Raw genomic sequence first — 18,998 nt, 5'->3', positions numbered from 1 at the left:
ATGGATGCAAACAACCTTTATACGACTCTACTAAGTGGCATGGAGAAAAATACAATTAACTATGCATCATTTAGTCCATGTACTCTTATAACTGTGCTATAAAGCCTCAAATGAATCTCTAGGTAGCCTACCGTATTATAACACTATGTCTAGCATATGGAATTTGGTAGGTAAGCTAGTTGCTAGTATACCATCATTATCATCCAAGGTCATAAGCCCTTCTCATAACATTATCTATCTCATCCTATACTCGAGTCTCTTTACTCTAGCCTCATGCTCAATTAATATTACAACAAGGATAATAAGTAATGGTGCTAAGGTAATACGCAGTGGAACAATCTCATAATGATCTGATAAGTTAAATAGAGTACCATACGAAACCTTAGGTGATGGAATTTATGCTATTAGTGATGTAGGTAGAGTCATTTCATCTATAACCATACTGTGAAACCAAGGTTTGGTTAATCTTGATTTTGATGATAACAAAACAAGGTTTAGAACTAATGATCATATTTCAAGTGTGATTAGGCAAGACGACTTCCAAAGTGGCAATCCAAAGACAAATCAAGTCAAGGAGAAATCATGAAGAAGAAGACCACCTCAAAGAGAAGAGTTTTTCAATACCAAAGCTTCTTAAGATCTCTTTGTAAGGTTGTTGGTGCACTAGGACTTTCATGCATTCCATTCTTTATTTATGCACCAAAATCATCCAAGAGTAATATTGTTTTAAATATCTTAAGAATTGGATGATTTCATGTTTTCAACTAAAACCTTGTATTAAATGATTTTGAAACTTGTGTTAAAAGGTTTTAAGTTGAAAAAGGTTGAGTGTTGAGCCAAAAAAATGGCTCAACCGGTTCAACCGGTCGACCGGTTGTGCTCGTCCGATCGATGACCGGTTGATGGAGGCCAAAAAGTTTCTCTCTCTCCCAGTGACCTTCTCTTCCCGGTCAAGGTTGAACCTCAACCAGTTAAGGTCTGGTCGAGGTCTGGTTGAGGCCCAACGGTCATTTTTCCTAACGGCTAGTCAACTTGTCGACCCCTAACTCGACCGGTCGAACCCCCAACGGCTAGTTTGAATTTTTTTTTCTATAAAAAGGCTCCAATCTTCATTGTTTCATAAGTTTAACCTTCTCAAATCATTCTTGATTATATTTGAGCATTGGAAGAGTATTTTTTAGTGCACCATTATTCCAAAACTTGCATATCTTAAGTGCACCATTCAATCCTAGTTTCTCTTGTATCATTTGAGCTTAAAGTTCTTGTGCTAGGATTTTTGAGAGATCATTTTATTTGTAAACCTTTGAAAGGAAGTTTATCAAGTGTGAGGTATCACTTGAGGGGTTGTTCAAGAGAGGGATATCTCTTGAGAAGTATAAAGGGTGCTTGGAGCCAAAAGTCCAAGATGGTGAATTGGAACCATAATCCAATTGTAAAGAGATTGGAAGCTTGGTTGAAGCTTCAAGATAGTGGAACCCTCACTCGGTTAGGAGGTTGAGGAGAGTGGACGTTTTTAGGCTACTTATCCTTTAGGTTTCTATTTGAGGACCTTTGTTTGTTAATCGGTATTCTCCAATTGGCCTCTGAGCCTTATGTTTTCCTACTTTATCATTTCATTCCTTTTTGCTAGTTCTTCTAGCCTTCAAATATTTTCTTCTCTCATCATCATTTATTGTCGTTATTTATTCTTAGAGTTGCGCGCATTGAAAGTGACAAATTCTTCCAAGGTCACTTTCTACTTACGTATATCCATGCTTATCGTTCTAGGCTTCTTATTGTGTTTCCTAAAAATGGTGCTAAATTTATTATGTTGCCCTTCCCCACACTTTAACAAGTGGCAATGACTACAAGCTTGCTCATGTGTTTTTTTCTACTAAATTAATAAGGATCGATTAAAGTTAAGTGAACTATTTGGTCAATCCTTTTATTAAGGTGAAATTCACTTGGTGCCTAGGAGGTAGACAATATAGATTAAAAAAAATATGAATGAGTGAAGGAATCTAATTACCCTTTTGTGCATATTTGGATTGAACTTACAAAGAGAAGATATTAGGTTGGCTAAAAGCAGTGACCATGCTAATGGTTGAATGGCATACATATACCTATATCTCATTAATACTAGCTCTTTTTTATAATGATTATAGGTCCCTTAATTTAGGACCAAGGTCTCATATATATGTCGTAACAATAAGGAAAGCATCCAATCATATTAAATGTGCATCCTATCACATTAAATACATCATACATTTCTTGAGGAGTCGTCCTACATAAGGTTGGTTTTGCAATCATCATTTCTATCTTGTTCCAAATCACCCTTACTTGAGTGAACACATGCATCCCTTATCTTTCTCTCTCTCTCTCTCTCTCCAAATCGCCCTTACCTAAGTGAACACATGCCTTTCCAATGACATGTGGTTTACATACCTTGATTGCCCCTATACACTAAACAATAACATAGTAAACCTTTAGAGGATTTGATCAATAAAATGTGAGATAGCAATTGAGGTTTACTTGAAATTTATGTGATATGGTTCTAATAAGTTGGGCAAACGAATAAGCCTTAACCTATTTTTGTTGTTGGCCACATAATTATGGGCTAGCAACTTGGTTTCCTACTTTTGCATTGTTCTCTTCAACTGATCATAACTTCTTCATTTCAACTTCAATTCATGAACCATTTAAAGAGTTGGATTCTTGACTTCCTAATATTTGAATTGATATGTGACTTGCTCCAAAATAATCTCAAGAATGCTTCAAAATTCAAGTTAAAATCAAGATTGGCTTCATTTAATCTTCAACTATCTTACAACTTTTCTTGAATTTTGCCTAAACTTTTTCTTGCATGAATTCATTTTCTCCAAACTCTTTCTACTTAAACTTTTTCTTGCATGAATTCATCTTCTCCAAACTCTTTCATAGATCACATCTCACAATCATGACAAGTCCTTTTTATCTTTGCTTGGCTCTCCTCATGCTTTTTAAGTCTTGAGTTTCTTTTTAAGTATATTTGACTCCCTCCTTCCCATGACTAAAAATCTTCTTTGCAACTTATATTCTTTTCATCCTCTAAACTTGAGATTTAGCTTAATAAATATGTTAGATTCATGGTTAAGGTCCTAACAACAATTCAAGTTAACTTAGGGAAGTTGAACCTTTTTGATATATAATTCACTTTATATATGTCTCCTTGAAACACACATTTTGGCTCAAATCATATCCTTGAACCTGAACTTTGCTAGTTGTAGGAAATAAAAAAAGTAAAAAGAATGGAATAAGCACAATGAGGTTCATAAACCATAGTGACTCTACTAATAATTTTTGCACATGGTATTCAAGCAATCAAATTTCCTTGAAATTAATTGAGAAAAGAGTAAACAAATGATGATTTCTTAGTTTGTTCACCTTACCATCTTATATTTAGACATGCATCCATGTTTAGCATCTCCCATAGTATCTCTTAAACTCCTTTTGATTAGGTATTTCTACTTAACTCTCATGTGTTTAAATTTGGTGTCCCCTCTTAGTATTCTTCTTAAGACTCTTCCTTTCAACTCAAAATTTCATCACTCAATAGGAAGAGAACTTATTATTATTATTTTTGTGTGTTTCAAAAATCTCCTTTTATATGGCTTAATAGGGATCCATAAGCAACCCCTAAGAGTTTTCAGGTACTAGGTAGTGAGGACCTTTTTAGGCTACTTATCCCTTAGGCTACTATTTGAGGACCTTTGTTTGTTAACCAATATAATCCAATTGGCCTTTGAGCTTTATTTTTTTCCTACTTTATCATTTCATTCATTTTTGCTAATTCTTCTAGCCTTCAAAGAGCCTCTATTGTTGTTATTTATTCCTAGAGTCACATTAAGGCCAACAAGTCTTCCTAGGTCACCTTCTACTTGTGTATAACCATGCTTATCGTTCTAGGCTTGCTCATGTGTTCTTTCCTACAAAAGTAATAAGGACCAATTAAAGTCACTTGACCTATTTGGTCAATCCCTATATGAAGGTGAAGTTCACTATAGTGCCTTCGAAGTGGACAATATAGATAAAAAGATGAATGAGTGAAGGAATCTAATTACCCCTTTGTGCATATTTGGCCACTTGCAAAGGGAAGAGATTAGGTTGGTAAAATCGTAGTGACCATGCTAGTGGTTGAATGGCATACACATACCCATATCTCATTAATATTGACTGTATTTGATAATGATTATAGGTTCCTTAATTTAGGACCAGGGTTATATATATATATGTCATAACAATAAGGAAAACGTCCAATCATATCAAACGTGCATCCTATCACATCAAATACATCATACATTTCTTGAAGGGTCCTCCTACATATGGGTTGGTTTTATGATCATTCCTTCTCTCTTGTTCCAAATCACCCTTACTTGAATGAACACATGCATCCGTTCTCTATCTCTCTTGTTCCAAATCGTCCTTTCCTGGTGAACACATGCCCTTCCAATACCTTGGTTGCTGAGGATTTGATCAATAAAACGAGAGATAGTAGTTGAGGTCTACTTGAACTCTATGCAATACGGTTCTAAAAAGTATGGCAGAAGAATAAGCCTCAACCTATTTTTGTTGTTGGCCACATCACATCATTATGGGGTCCAACCTTCATGTCATCAATAAATTGGCATGCAGCAGGCAATTAAAAACCAACAAGATACAAAAATAAAAATAAAAAAAGGGTGCGTAAATGATAAAATATTCACTGCAACATATTTATGATAAATACCCAAAAAGCAAAGAATTCCATTGACTCCACTAGAAACAAGAAATGGTGCCTCTGACTCAGATTTAAACTTCTCATAAACTAACCCAACCAAATATCAGATAAGACAAGTAAGAGTGGGCAAAAAGATGCATTTCTCTAAACGCAAAAACAATCATAGAAATAGCAAGATAGGTTAGGCCTCATAAGCTCATACTCATTGCCAAAATAATTATAAAATTCCAAAAAAAAAAAAGAAAGGAAGGAAGGAAGGTCATTTCCTGTCGACCATGTCACTCAACTCCTAATAATCATAACTAAACCTTACTAGAGTTGCTGATAGCAACAACAATTAATGTGGTACTGCAGCCTCTCCTCCATTTCTATGCAATCAATGAAGGCCATTAAAAGTGATCTGACTTTTCACGCATGGCCTTTCAAAAGGGCATCTACAGACACAGGCTGCGTACATACGACATAGTTTATCATAAAGTATTTAAGAACACCACACGAAACATCGAGTGCTGTTAAATGAGGGCATTTATGTGGCATATGGTAGTTACAAACTTACATATAGATTCATGACATGGCATCTGGTTACGCTGGGAATTAGAATGCAACTCCTTGGACAATTGCTTTAAGGTTTTGAAAGCTTTAATTCAAAAAAAGTCATTCTCATATGAGTACAGCCATCAAATTATTAATTGCTACACCGGTGGGTTGTTATTTGTTAATCGTTGAACGGTTGGACCATTTAAAATTGATATGTAAAGATATATCATAAGCTGCCGAATCATGTCATTGCTTAAGCCATAAGCTTTTATTGGCAAGAGTTCTGTTCTTACAAGTTAAGTTAAAGTTCAAATAAAGATCTAGAAGCCATGTCCTTGTAAGCAAGGTTTCTGATGAATAATCATGGCCAAAGCTTCGAGCTGGTAATACATGAGTCAATATCCAGCCTTCAGGCTTCAACTGAGGAGAATTAATTTAGGAAAGAGAAATTATTATAAGCACTATATGTTTGATCCAAATGAACCGAACCCAAAGGCCATGTATTGCAAGGATCTTAGATATATGAGTCGTCTTCACCCACTTGCAATACAGGAAATAAAACAACCCTAGAGTTGCACCATCTCCATTTTCTCCGTTTCAAGATGCTGCAGGTCCTTCTGAGTGGCAGTCACCCTTATGGCCTGAAACAATGAATATTAGCTTCTCAAGAAAAACGGAATCAGCAGTGGCAGTATGTTTGGCAGGAAGAAGACAGGTCAGGAAAGACAAAACTTACTCGCAATCGTATATGGCCATCGAGAATGTTGGTACAAGACGAATCTTCAAACTTGATCGGAATGGTAGAAATGAAAGGGAACTCAGATATTGGCACGGCTCAATCAAATCAAAAGTACACCTTTTTTCTTTTTCTTTGGAAGTGTAGGTGTATCCTGTATCTGAGTGAACCGGGCCAATATCGCAGCAGCCATTTCATGCAGTTGATACGTGAACTCATACTTTAGGTTGTTCAGCTCTCACTTGCCGTTTGAGGAGGGAAACAAAAGGGATTTGAGAAGGTGAAACAACTCCAAACAGAAAGTAATGGAAACACCCCACTCCCACCCCCACCCACACCCACAACCAGTCAGTTTCTTTGTGTGTGTGGTGACTTGTGAGAGAGAGGCACCTAACTGGGAATTGTGAGGAGAGGTGGGAATGTCTTGGCCCAATTAAATAGGGTAGAGACGCCTGCAAATGCATTTAAGACCGAGGCTACCAAAGCAGAAAAACGGGCCATTGCATTTAAACCCATTATTCTCCGTCCATCCATCCATCTCTCTCTCCCACAAGTTGATAGGCCCGTTAGTTTAGGGGAGTGACATGCAATACCAGGGGAAAAAAACCCATAAAGACCTTTAAAGAATGAGGAAGTTTAGAAATTTAGTAAGGACAAAAGTGTCTCCTTCTGCAAAATGGGTGCCCTAGGAAGGGATTGGGCATGAGCATCAAAGGCAGCAGTAGGGTAGCCACCCAGAAAGGTGACAACATTTATGAGGGAATCTCTCTGACGGAGGGACAGGCCATAACATTAATAGCGAATCAAGTCCTTGAACATATATACATATATATGTGTACAGGAGCCGTTAATTGGAACGGGGCTGATTTGTTAAAGTTGGTTTCTCCGTTTCCCTATAAGAGTTTAAATTGATATTTTTGTTATCTTCATTGTTTTAATAGGAAATGGCTGATCTCTGATTCTTCCATTTGATAGTGGGAAATAATAAGCACTTTGTTAGAAATTGATTGTGGGAATAATTTCTTAACTTCTTATGAATAACAGTGCTTTTGTTGGGCAGAGACCTAATTTTGCATAATTTACATTTCCCCCTACCTTCATAGTGTGAGAAAATTATGATAATTTAAGGATATATTTGGTTGATAGAAAATATTAGAAAAAGAAAAAAAAATGTGAAGATATATATTTTTTTCATATTTGATTTATTTTTAAAATTAAGGAAAAAAAATTAAATATGTTTAAAATTAGTTAAAATTTTACGTATTTTAAAATTATTTAATCCTTATATAAAAGAATTAGAAAGTTTTCAATCCTTCGATGAAGGTCTTATATTTTGTTGCTGAATTATTTTTTTTAAATGTTGTTAAAAACAATCGGACTATATTACGGTGAGCTAAACCACATGATTAGCCTCTATTTTCTTAATTTTCTTTTTCTTTTTTAAGAAAAGTAAAATAACTTTCTTCTTGTCATATCATGTCACTTTAATAAGGGATAGCAACAAGGGGTTGAGAATGAGTTATCCCTATCTCAATCCTTTCATGTTATTTATATCTATTTTCGTTCTTATCTAAAAGAAATTTAAGTAGGACAAAGACAAGAAAGGGCAAGCCTATCGTCCCATTTAAAATTTTTTAAATTTTTTAAATTTTTAATTTTTAAAATTTAAAAATAAATATAATTTATAAATAAAAATTACAAATATTTATATTTTATTTTTATGAAAATTAATATTTTATATACATTTAAAAAGTTGAAAAATAAAAAAAATAATTAAAATAGTTTTTTATTTAAAATTATATATAATAGGGACAACATCACAAAATCATACCTATATCCACTCCGGATTTTTAAAAACTTTCTAAGCCCACTCAAACCAATTTATCTTTATACCAAATCCTTCCGATTGGAGGTGGAGCGGAACGTGTACCCAAAAAATCCCGCCTCCGTTACAATCCTTACCTCTAGTGACATGAAGTCTTAAAAAGAGTTATTCACATAAATAAATAATTTTATATATATATATATATATATATATATATATATATATATATATATATATATATATATATATATATATATAATCATTTAGGATAGAAAATGTGAGATGCTAAAATAATATGCAATCTAATTGGTTTTGGCATATATGGATGGTGGATTTTTTTTTTTTTTTTTTTTTTTAACTGTAACCAACCACTATTAATTCAAAAGCAAAATGGCAGTGTATGTATGTCTCCTGTCTGTATTATTACTTCAATACTTGAACAGTTGCTCATAATTGTGTGCCTACTACCTCCATGCCATATTACCTACTTAGATCTGTTTGTCTTTTTTGGATTTTCTTTTATCTATATTTTTTTTATTAAGCGTAACTTTTATCATTTTTGTTAACGCTTTTTCAATCATATATTTATCTTAAAATTTTTTAATTTCTTGGAACAATTTATAAAATTTACGGAATTGCCTTACAAATAAATATATCTATAAAAAAAATTATTTATATAATATCTATTATATAAACAACTATATGTTAATATAACCCATCTTTTGAGTTTTTCTTGATGTATATTTTTTTATAAAAAAAATTAAGAACATGTTTGATAATAGGAAATAGTTCAAAAAAACAGTTTTAGAGAACAATTTTTGAAAATCATTTTTTGATGCTTTATAAAATAAAAGTCTGTTAGGAAACTTAAAATATTTATAACCTATATTTAATATTTTTAAATATGTTTTAAAAATAATTTTTATGTTTAGTATTTTCTTTTTAATCATTTTATATATTTGTATAATTATTTTTTAAAACAACTTTTAAAAAATAAGTGAAAATAATGGAAAACAACTAAAAAATATTCTCTCTAAATCTCATATTTTCTATTCTTAAAAACATAAAATATAAAATAATTTTTAGTTACCAAACATATTTTCCTAGTTTTTCTGTTTTAGAGAACAAAAAACTATTCTAAAAAACAATTACCAAACAAACCCTAAGCTATTTATCTTTTTTTTTTTTTTTTTGACCTTTTTTGGTTTTTCTTCACACACACACAGAGACACACACACAGACGGAGATATATATACACACACAGACACACACACACAAATGGAGATATATATATATATATATATATATATTAAGGATAACTTTTAATATTTTATATAAAAGCTTAATTATTTACTTCTTATATATGTCATTATAATTACTAATTTAAAATGTTATAAAATTAAAAGTGCGTTAGACAATGATTATAGGAAGTATTTTTAACACTTCAAAAATTTGATCTTTCAAGTATTAGAAATGTTTTCTAAAACTATTATCAAATGCACTCTAAATTTTAATGCTGAAACATAATTTTTCATTATCGAACATTATGATTATACCGTGAAAATTTATGAGTTTGGATTTTAGGTGCAGTGCACAAATTTAAAAGTTTTACCATTATTGTTTTAAGTAAATTTAAAGGTTTTCAATCCTTCGATGAAGGTCGTAGAATTTTTTTTAAATGTTGCTTTTATACGAAAATTTTTAAATTTTTAAACAAATTAAATTGAAGTTTGATTCTTAAATATACTTAGTAAATAAAAAATATTTCTTCATCAAATTTGTTAAAAACAATCGGACTATATTACTATGAGCTAAACCACATGGTTAGCCTCTATTTTTTTTTTTCTTTATGAAAAGTAAAATAACTTTCTTCTTGTCATCAACAATAATCATGTTACGCTAATTAGAGATAACAATAAGAGGGTTCAAAATGAGTCATCCCTACCTCAATCCTATCATGTTATTTATATCTATTTTCATCATTATTTTAAAAAAAAATTAAATAGAACAAAACAAGACAGACAAGTATAAGAAATTCTCATACTTGCCCCATCTCATTTAAATTTTTTTCAAATTTTCAATTTTTAAAATTTATTAAAAATATATATAATTTATAAATAAAAACTATAAATATTTATATTTTATTTTTATAAAAATTAATATTTTATTTATATATTAAAAAGTTGAAAAATAAAAAAAATTAATTAAAATATTTTTTTTTTATTTAAAATGATATGTAATAGGGACATCATGAGAAAATCATACCTATATCCATACGACTTTTGAAAACTTTCTAAGCCCACTCAAACCAATTTATTTTTATCCCAAATCCTTCAAATTGGAGGTGGAGCGGAAAAATTTTCGCCTCCGTAGCCATTTTTACCTCTAGTGGCATGAAGTCGATTCACATAAATAAATAATTAAATGAGTATATATATAATCCTTTAAGATAGAAAATGTGATATTCTAAAATAATATGCAATCTAATTGGATGTGGCATATATGGATGGTGGATTTTTTTTTTTTTTTTTTTTTTTTTAACTGCAACCAACCACTATTAATTCAAAAGCAAAATGGCAGTGTATGTATGTCTCCTGTCTGTATTATTACTTCAATACTTAAACAGTTGCTCATAATTGTGTCTGTCTACCTACTTCGATCTGTTCGTCTCTTTTGGATTTTCTTTTATCTATATTTTTTTTTATTAAACGTAACTTTTATCATTTTTGTTAACCCTTTTTCAATCATAGATTTATCTTTCTTTTTCTTTTTCTTTTTAAATTTCTTGGAACAATTTATTATTATAAATTTACGGAATTGCGTTACAAATAAATATATCTATAAAAAAAATTATTTATATAATATCTATTATATAAACAACTATATGTTAATATAACCCTTTGAGTTTTTCTTGATGTATATTTAAAAAAAAAAAAAATAAGAACATATTTTATAGTTGGAAACAATTTTAAAAAACAGTTTTTGAGAATAATTTTTGAAAATAATTTTTTGATGCTTTATAAAACAAAAATCTATTTGAAAAGTTAAAATATTTGTAACTTATATTTAATATTTTTGAATATGTTTTAAAAATTATTTTTATGTTTAATGCTTTATTTTTAATCATTTTACATATTTATATAATTATTTTTTAAAACAGCTCTTAAAAAATAAATGAAAACAGTGGAAAACAATTAAAAAAATGTTCTTTCTAAATACCATATTTTCTATTCTTAAAAACATAAAATAGAAAAAAAAAATTAATTACCAAACATATTTTCCTAGTTTTTTTGTTATAGAGAACAAAAAAACTGTTTTTGAAAACAATTACCAAACAAGCCCTAAACTATTTCTCTCTTTTTTACCTTCTTTGGTTTTTCTTCATCTATATATATATATATATAGATATTTTATTAAGGATAAATTTTAATATTTTATATAAAAGCTTAATTATTTACTTCTTATATATGTCATTATAATTGCAAATTTAAAAGGTCATAGAATTAAGAGTGTGTTAGACAATGATTATCGGAAGTTTTTCTAATCTTTTTAACACTTTAAAATTTTTATCTTTTAAGTATTAGAAATGTTATAAACGTTTTCTAAAATTACTATCAAATACACTCTAAATTTTAATGCTGAAACATAATTTTTCATTATCAAATCTTATGATTATACCGTGAAAATTTATGAGTTTGGATTTTAGTGCACTGCACAAATTTAAAAGTTTTACCATTATTGTTTTAAGCAAATTTTATTAATATAATTTGGTAACTTGACAAATAAGATAAAAATCATATTAAATGTAATACTTCTATATTATTTATTTCTGCAACATAATATTATATTTTTTATTATTTTATTTTATTTTGTAATACTTCTTCTTAAGTTAATATTTTTATTATACTTTTTACTACACTCACATTATGTCTACTAAGTTTCAACTTTTAGAATTCAATATTTTTCTCAAATTTATCATACCTCAATCACATTTTGTGCATCCTAATTACATTATGCATAATTTAATCTTATTTTCATATCTTAGTCATATTATTTGTACTTATATTACAAATTTTGTACCTTAGTATCTCTTTTCACATTTTTATTTTCTAGTCACATTCTTTATATTTGAGTAATTACATTTTTTATACCTCAAACATATATATATAAATATGGGCTTGACATTCTCCACCTGCCATATTTATAAGATTCTTATTGTCAAGTAATGGGGTGGAAATCCTAATCTTTCAAGGGAATTTTCTGAACCATCAAAGCCAAGGTTTTTTAATTATTGGGATCAGAAAGTATGGTTTAATGCTTTTCTGATCCAGAATAGGGACTTCCATCATTCATGGATGTTCTATTTTCCATCTAAGAATCAACTTTCCTCTTTCCCATTTTGGTTCTACAGTTAGTGAACTTATTATGGTCCGACTATTAAGATTCTTCCTAAGCCCATCCTGGATGGCTTTGAGCTATTCAGAAGTTCTTTTAATATCCCCAGAGAACTTTCAGCTTTTCCCCATTTACTATTCTTTTTCAGCAAATTTGGTCTTACTTGGATAGTCCAGTGGGACTATATTATCATTACAGATGAATCAGCAGCCTTTCCATCTCTAGGAAGGACTTTTAAAACTAAATGGTGGGATGCCTTGAAAAATGATGCATCTATTGATGCAGTTAAGCAGTATTTCCTCAAGAACCCCACACAAGTCTCAGCCAGTAATGATATGTCTCAGTTTCTCCTCAAAAAGCAACAGTTACAAGTCATGCTCGCAGCAGCTAAGACCCCTTAAGATTTCTAGAAAATCTTTGAAGAAGGAAGCTCAAGCTTCTCCCAAGAAAATTCTTATGCAGAATCTGATGATTCAACAAGCTACCTTCCAGACAATGGTGACGACTGTGAAGGAATCCTTCTTCCAATAAGAAGATTTAAGTAATCATCAGCCTTATGTCTTCCATCAAGAATATTTTACAAGCTTGCAGTTTCTACACCAAAAGCAGCAAGCATGTGACTACACAGTATAAAGCAGTCTGTCAGAAGTCTTCTCAGCCGAAAGTGGGTTTTTCGGTGGAATTCGGTGGAAAAGTGAATTTTGCTATTCACTATTCACTATTCATGCACGAGATTACTATTCATGACAGTTAGTCAAAAAGCACACAGTGCTAAGAAACAAAACGGTATAAGAACATACAAATTTACATGAAAAAACCTTAAATAAAAAAAATCAGATATATATATATATTGTGGTATGTATCGAGGAGAGTAATAAATAAAATTGGTCCATAGGGCAAATCTTTGTATCCCTAATAGGGTCAATGGTGCACTAACAGTAGCTCCTCTTCGGCCATGTTAGGTATCTCAAGCATAAGCCACCATCCAAGGGTAACTAGGCCAAAGGTGGGGAAGACAAGAGGTCGCAAGGCCACACTTCTAAGGAATCTCATAATTTTATCTTCACCACATATATTATGCCACAAGCTTCTTGGGTTAGATCAAATAGTTGTCAAACTCTAACACACACACACACACATATAGATTTTCTCATATTTGATTTCACAATTGAAAATATAAAAAAAATATATATATCAAATATAATTAAAATTGATTAAAAATTTATATATTTTAAAATTATTTAATCTTTATAAAATGAAAAAATATAAATGAATTGAATTTAAAGAAACATAAAAATAATTTATTGATTTTAAATGCATTTTTTTATCTCTATTTTTTCTCTCTCATATTTTCCAAAAAAATTAAAGTATGAGTTGACCCACCGACTAAAGTCATTTGAGTGGAGAGACCGATCTCTGCAGAACTTAATGTTGTCAAAGAAACACAGCATGTGGTAGGTTTGAGTTTGTGTCATATGCTTGTAGACAGAGACTGCATTTTAATGAAACAACCCATGCTGGCAAGGGAATGTACGTAACATACATAATTGCCACTCTTGATGGCCTTCAATGAGAATTGGATTTCTACATATATTGAGCTAGGCGTAGAGCTTGGTTTCAAGTCATGTGTCATTTCATATGATCACTAGATAAAGCTGAAAGATATATCCAGATCATTATATGCGTAAGGTGTCCAAATGCAAGGGGCTATGAAGTTGATTCATTCAAACCCACATGACAGGGTCTTGTCTTGACAAATATATGTGGGTCAAGTTTCATTAATGTAGCCAAACCTATTCATATGCCTAGCTTCCTATAAAATGCCCAAGTCTTTATGGCCTAATAAGATATATAGCTGACCAATTGCCAAATTTTCCCACACCTTTAAAACCAATATAATGCATCATGGACTGCACCAACAAGCCTGAAATGATTACATAAAGCTCAATAATTCACTGGATTATATCTTAAAGAGGTTTTCAGACTCTCTTTGTTGGAGACTAATGGCATGTAACACATTGACAAACTACAATATTGTGTTTGGTTGGTATGATACATATTATATCATTTCTTGTTGGAGTTGGGTATATGGGTGCTTAAGTGGGATCTGACTTGCTCCGATTCAACAAAACAAGAGTTAAGGATGAACTGTTTTTAAGAGTTGAAATTGTCGAAAAACTTCCCCAATATATATAATTAAAAACAAAAATAAAAGAGGATATATCTCTCTAGCTCCTACCCTCTCTCTATAAAAAAAAAATGAAAGAATGCTCTGCAAAAAAGTTTTCTTCTAAATTTCATCTAATTTTTTTTCTTCTTCGTGAAAATAAGGTTAAAAGCATTTGTGCTGTGAAAAATAGTGTTTCTCAAAATTTGTAATTCCATTCACGACATAGGACTGAGAATTCATCGATAAAACAACTAATCTAAGATTTTAGGCATTTTAGAAGGTAATTCGAAATTTTTTTTTTTAAATATTTCTAATGAAATATAATATCTTCGGGTATTATGTGTAATGAGAATATATTGTGTATCATGTTTATATTTGATTTATATAAAATAAAATAAAATAAAAACATATTGTACTTCAATGTGTGAAGTTTGTTTAAAATTAAAATTATATTACATCATAATATTTACTATTAAAAAAATATGAAATATCTTTCATATTTAATATTATCTTCAAATTGTTTACAACTATCATTTAATGAGTATTTTTTATTTTTACTAATAAAATTGTCATTAAAAAAATATTATACTATATTGTTAAATATATATAAACATGCAATATGAAAAATAATAAGATATTTATTGTATTTTATCGTCAACCACATATATAAAATAAGATATGCAATTTATCTTTTATTATTATATCATATCAACCAAACATAGATTAAGTACATCCATCTATTCTACTGATGATTTCTTCCAATTGTTTATCATATCATTTACCTCAATACTCTAACATTTAATTGATACCAATAATCATTAAAAAAAATTAAGTTATATAGATGTGCATTTAAAAGAAAACCAATATCGATAATCATTAAAAAGTAAATTTAAGTTCAGAAATATCTTGCTTACGTATCATTGAAAGTGCATTAACATAAATAAATAAATGAAAGAGTTTCTTTTAATGTTGGTTTGTAATAAATGAAATTTCAAGGGGACAAATCTAGAAGTGTTTGGCACAACAATGCATCTTTGTCATACATGTATCTTGGTTTCAATATTAATCCATAATATTCATTATATTGATTGAATAAATGAATGTTATATCCATATACTAATTTAAAAAAGATTCTACTTAAATGGATGTTACATCATTTTATTAAATCATATTGTAATAAAATGAATGTGTAAATGTAACCTTAATTTTTTTGGTTTCTTACACTTGATTCAAATTTTCTATTATTAATTTTTTTTAATGTGCCTCAAATATAAGTTTCTATATGTAAGTTGATTAATGTAATTAATAATTTAATAATTATTTTCTTTATTAAAGAGAAGTAAAATTTATTTATTTGTTTTTTGCTTCTTAAATATTCTTCAAGTGATCATAATCCTGTGGTTTTCAACTATTGAAACCATTTTCTTTCATGGTTCTAAGAACTCGGAAGGTAACAAATATATCATTGTTGATCAATAACAATAATAGATTTTTCATCCTCCTTAATTTCTTTAATATGTTTTTTTCTATTTAAGAGATGTTGGAGAACATCGATGCTACAAACTAAGGGGATAGATTGATTTTGTCATAGTGGGAAATTTGTAGTGTAGAACACTGATACTACAAAATAAGTGGTCGATTTGAAAAGACTAGGAATTAAGAATATGGATAGAAGGCTAGAATATGATGACGAGCCTCCTCCACTAATTTTAATACCATGTCTAATAACATGAAAAGTTTAATAATTTAGTAATGAAAATGTTGAATTTTATTATTTCTTTTTTTAAATTTATACTTTGGATTATTTAAAGAAAGATATAATAAATATCAAAGAAAATAAATATTATTTCCTAAACTAAGGGAAACAAATATTATTAATATTCAATGTCTTTTTTTATTCTTGATTTTATTTTATTTAATTTAATATTTTTTTATATAAAAGATTAAATAATTTATATAAATAAATAAGTTTCTAACGTACTTTAATTGTTATACTTGACTTTTTTTTTTTACTATTTTCAACGGCAAAATAAAAAATAAAAAAAATTATTTTCTTTGATATTTACTCTTTCATTTGTATGCTTCAATAATTTAAATTATGAGGTGAATAGAATAAAAAAAATAATTTTAATGAAAACAAAATTTTACTTATAAGTAAGATTTGAATTCATCGTAATTATGAGGTATTTTAATTCCTAGTATAAGTTATTTTTAAAAGCACTTTCCTAAAATTTAAAAACTAAAAACTTTTCTAGATAATTTGCTTCTAAAAATAATTTTCTATTTTGGTTTTGTAAAAAAAAAAAAATCATTTTATATAATGTAAATTAAATTAAATTCATATCTTATTAAAAATAAAAATAAGTTTATAATTATAAATAAATAGTTTTTAATAAATTATGAATATTAATAATATAATAAAATCATAAATTACATTTTTATAAATATTATAAAAATATGGATATTAACATTAATTGATTTTAAAAAATAAATAAATAATAATAATTTAAAATTAATAATTTCTAATATTGTTTTATATGATATTAACATCTTATAAAAACATAATTAATTTATTTTGTTTAAAATAAAGAATAATTATTCAAAATTAATAATTTCTAATACAATTCTATTTTAAATGAATTTAAAAACAAATAAAATTTAATGTTTTAACTTAAAAAATGGGCCAATTTTTTTATTATATACATACATTTATTACTCAACTATGGAGATGACATTCTAAATTATTTAATTTAATCTATAATTAATTAATTAATTTTTTGAATTTCAAATTATTCTTAAAACTTTTAGAAGATTTATTAAAGAATTTAAAACATTAATTTTTTTTTATAGTTATTATATATATTTTTTGAGTTTTAAGTTATTTTTTAAAATTATTAATAAATTCAATACAAAATTTCACTTGATTTGAAATTCATTCTTCCAATGTAAAAATATTCTCTATTTTACTTTGTTTTTAAAACTTATTAACAACCAAACAATGATATAATTTTTAAAAACAATTTTATTTTAAATTATGTAATGAGAGGTCTTTTTAATAAAATAAAAAAATATTTTAAACTATATCTACAAAAATTATTGATAATTTATTTCCTTTTTTGCTTTTATTTCCATTTTTACTTGACATTGAAATGCAAACAAATTATTATTTTAATCTTACTTTTTTATATATATTAAAAAAATGAATTAAAATTACCAAATTCATTCCTATTCAAAGAGAAATAAAAATGGAACAAAATATTTATTTTCATTCCTTATTCCACTAGACACGACTTTAACTGAATTAGATTATTACTATAAAATATTATACCAAATACGATGATTTTTTTTTTTTTTAAATTTCCTATTAAATATTATGTGTATATGTTAACAAAGTATAAGGTTTAAATTTATTGTGATACTATAAGGTGGGATATCCATGTAATTATGCATATTGAGACTTATGAAATTCCTTTAAAATTAATTTTTCTTATTAAATGGGATTTAAAATGTTGAAAATAATATTTGGAAAAATATTAAGTTGTTATTTTTTTTATTTTTTTTGCTTTAGACTTTGAAATATGGATTCCATAAAAAATAAAAAAATAATGAGGTTGGTCAATCGTGTGTGTAACGGCGGAGGTAGGTTCCCACCAATGAAAAAATGAAACGTGGAGTCAGAAAATAAAAGAGACGTAAGCGAGTAGTCAGAACCGTGCAAAGGTGGACCAGCCCTTGATGACAAAGAAACGGTTGCTTAATGGTTATGAGAAATGGCTTATGACAACACAAAGAGACGATTGCACGCACACGGATGATATGAAGAAAGACTCAAGGATTACACCATAAAATTAAGTCTCGCATCTGGGTTTCGTTTTGGAGCTTCTGCTTCTGGGTTTTTCTGGGTGGAAAATGGGTCAATGTGTTTCCCGGTCGATGGGGTCTGCTGCAAAGGAGAGGAGTGTTGGGTTGATGGCAATGGCCAAGGAGAAGAGGTCCAGATTTTATATTGCTAGGAGATGTGTGGTGATGCTGCTCTGTTGGCATAAACATGGCAAGTATTGATCTCCCTCCCTCTCTCTCTCTCTCTCTCTCCCCTTCTTTGTTTCAGTTTTCTGGAAGTAAATGTAATTGGGGAGGGATTTACAAGCACATGACTCGATCATTCTCCTGAACAAAGAAAAAGAGATTGTGGGGAAAATTATTTCATTCTTCTGTTCTTGTTCTTGTCCCGTGTTCAATTATTCATGCTTGGCCGTGAAGAAATGGCACCTTCGTTTGAATAAGCACTTGAACTCGTTTCTCCAGCAACGTATCTTTTAAAATATTTACGTACAGGATTTTATCTAAGAAAAAATCGATAATCAAATCTGAGACAGTCGCATCTGAGCATGAAAGGTCAAAGGTCGATCATTTTGTGATAAATCCAGATTTATGCAAGGATCCTATTTTGTTGTTCTTGGGTCAATAGTCAATAGTCCAAACCAGCTTTTGATTCTCTCTTGTGGCAAATCCAACCAATTTTCCTGGCTTTATTTTCTGGCCACAAGCTAGTCTTTTCAACGAAACCGAAAACAACACATTGAGTACTTAACCCTTGTTT

The 18,998-nt window shown here is 29.1% G+C and overlaps 1 long non-coding RNA gene across 1 annotated transcript; it reads right to left on the bottom strand.

Moving 5' to 3' along the window:
• Nucleotides 1-5,473: 5,473 nt before the first annotated feature.
• On the bottom strand, nt 5,474-6,911 carry LOC109122081 (uncharacterized). The gene is made up of 2 exons (XR_002029518.2): nt 6,009-6,911; nt 5,474-5,913 (listed from the first exon to the last, which is right to left on the bottom strand). It is a non-coding gene; the product is annotated as an uncharacterized LOC109122081 (long non-coding RNA).
• Between the last annotated feature and the right edge of the window lie 12,087 nt (nt 6,912-18,998).

This window comes from Vitis vinifera, chromosome 4, assembly GCF_030704535.1.
Source record: "Vitis vinifera cultivar Pinot Noir 40024 chromosome 4, ASM3070453v1".
In the NCBI taxonomy this organism is placed as follows: Eukaryota; Viridiplantae; Streptophyta; class Magnoliopsida; order Vitales; family Vitaceae; genus Vitis; species Vitis vinifera.
This window is presented reverse-complemented; position numbering and strand designations above follow the sequence as displayed.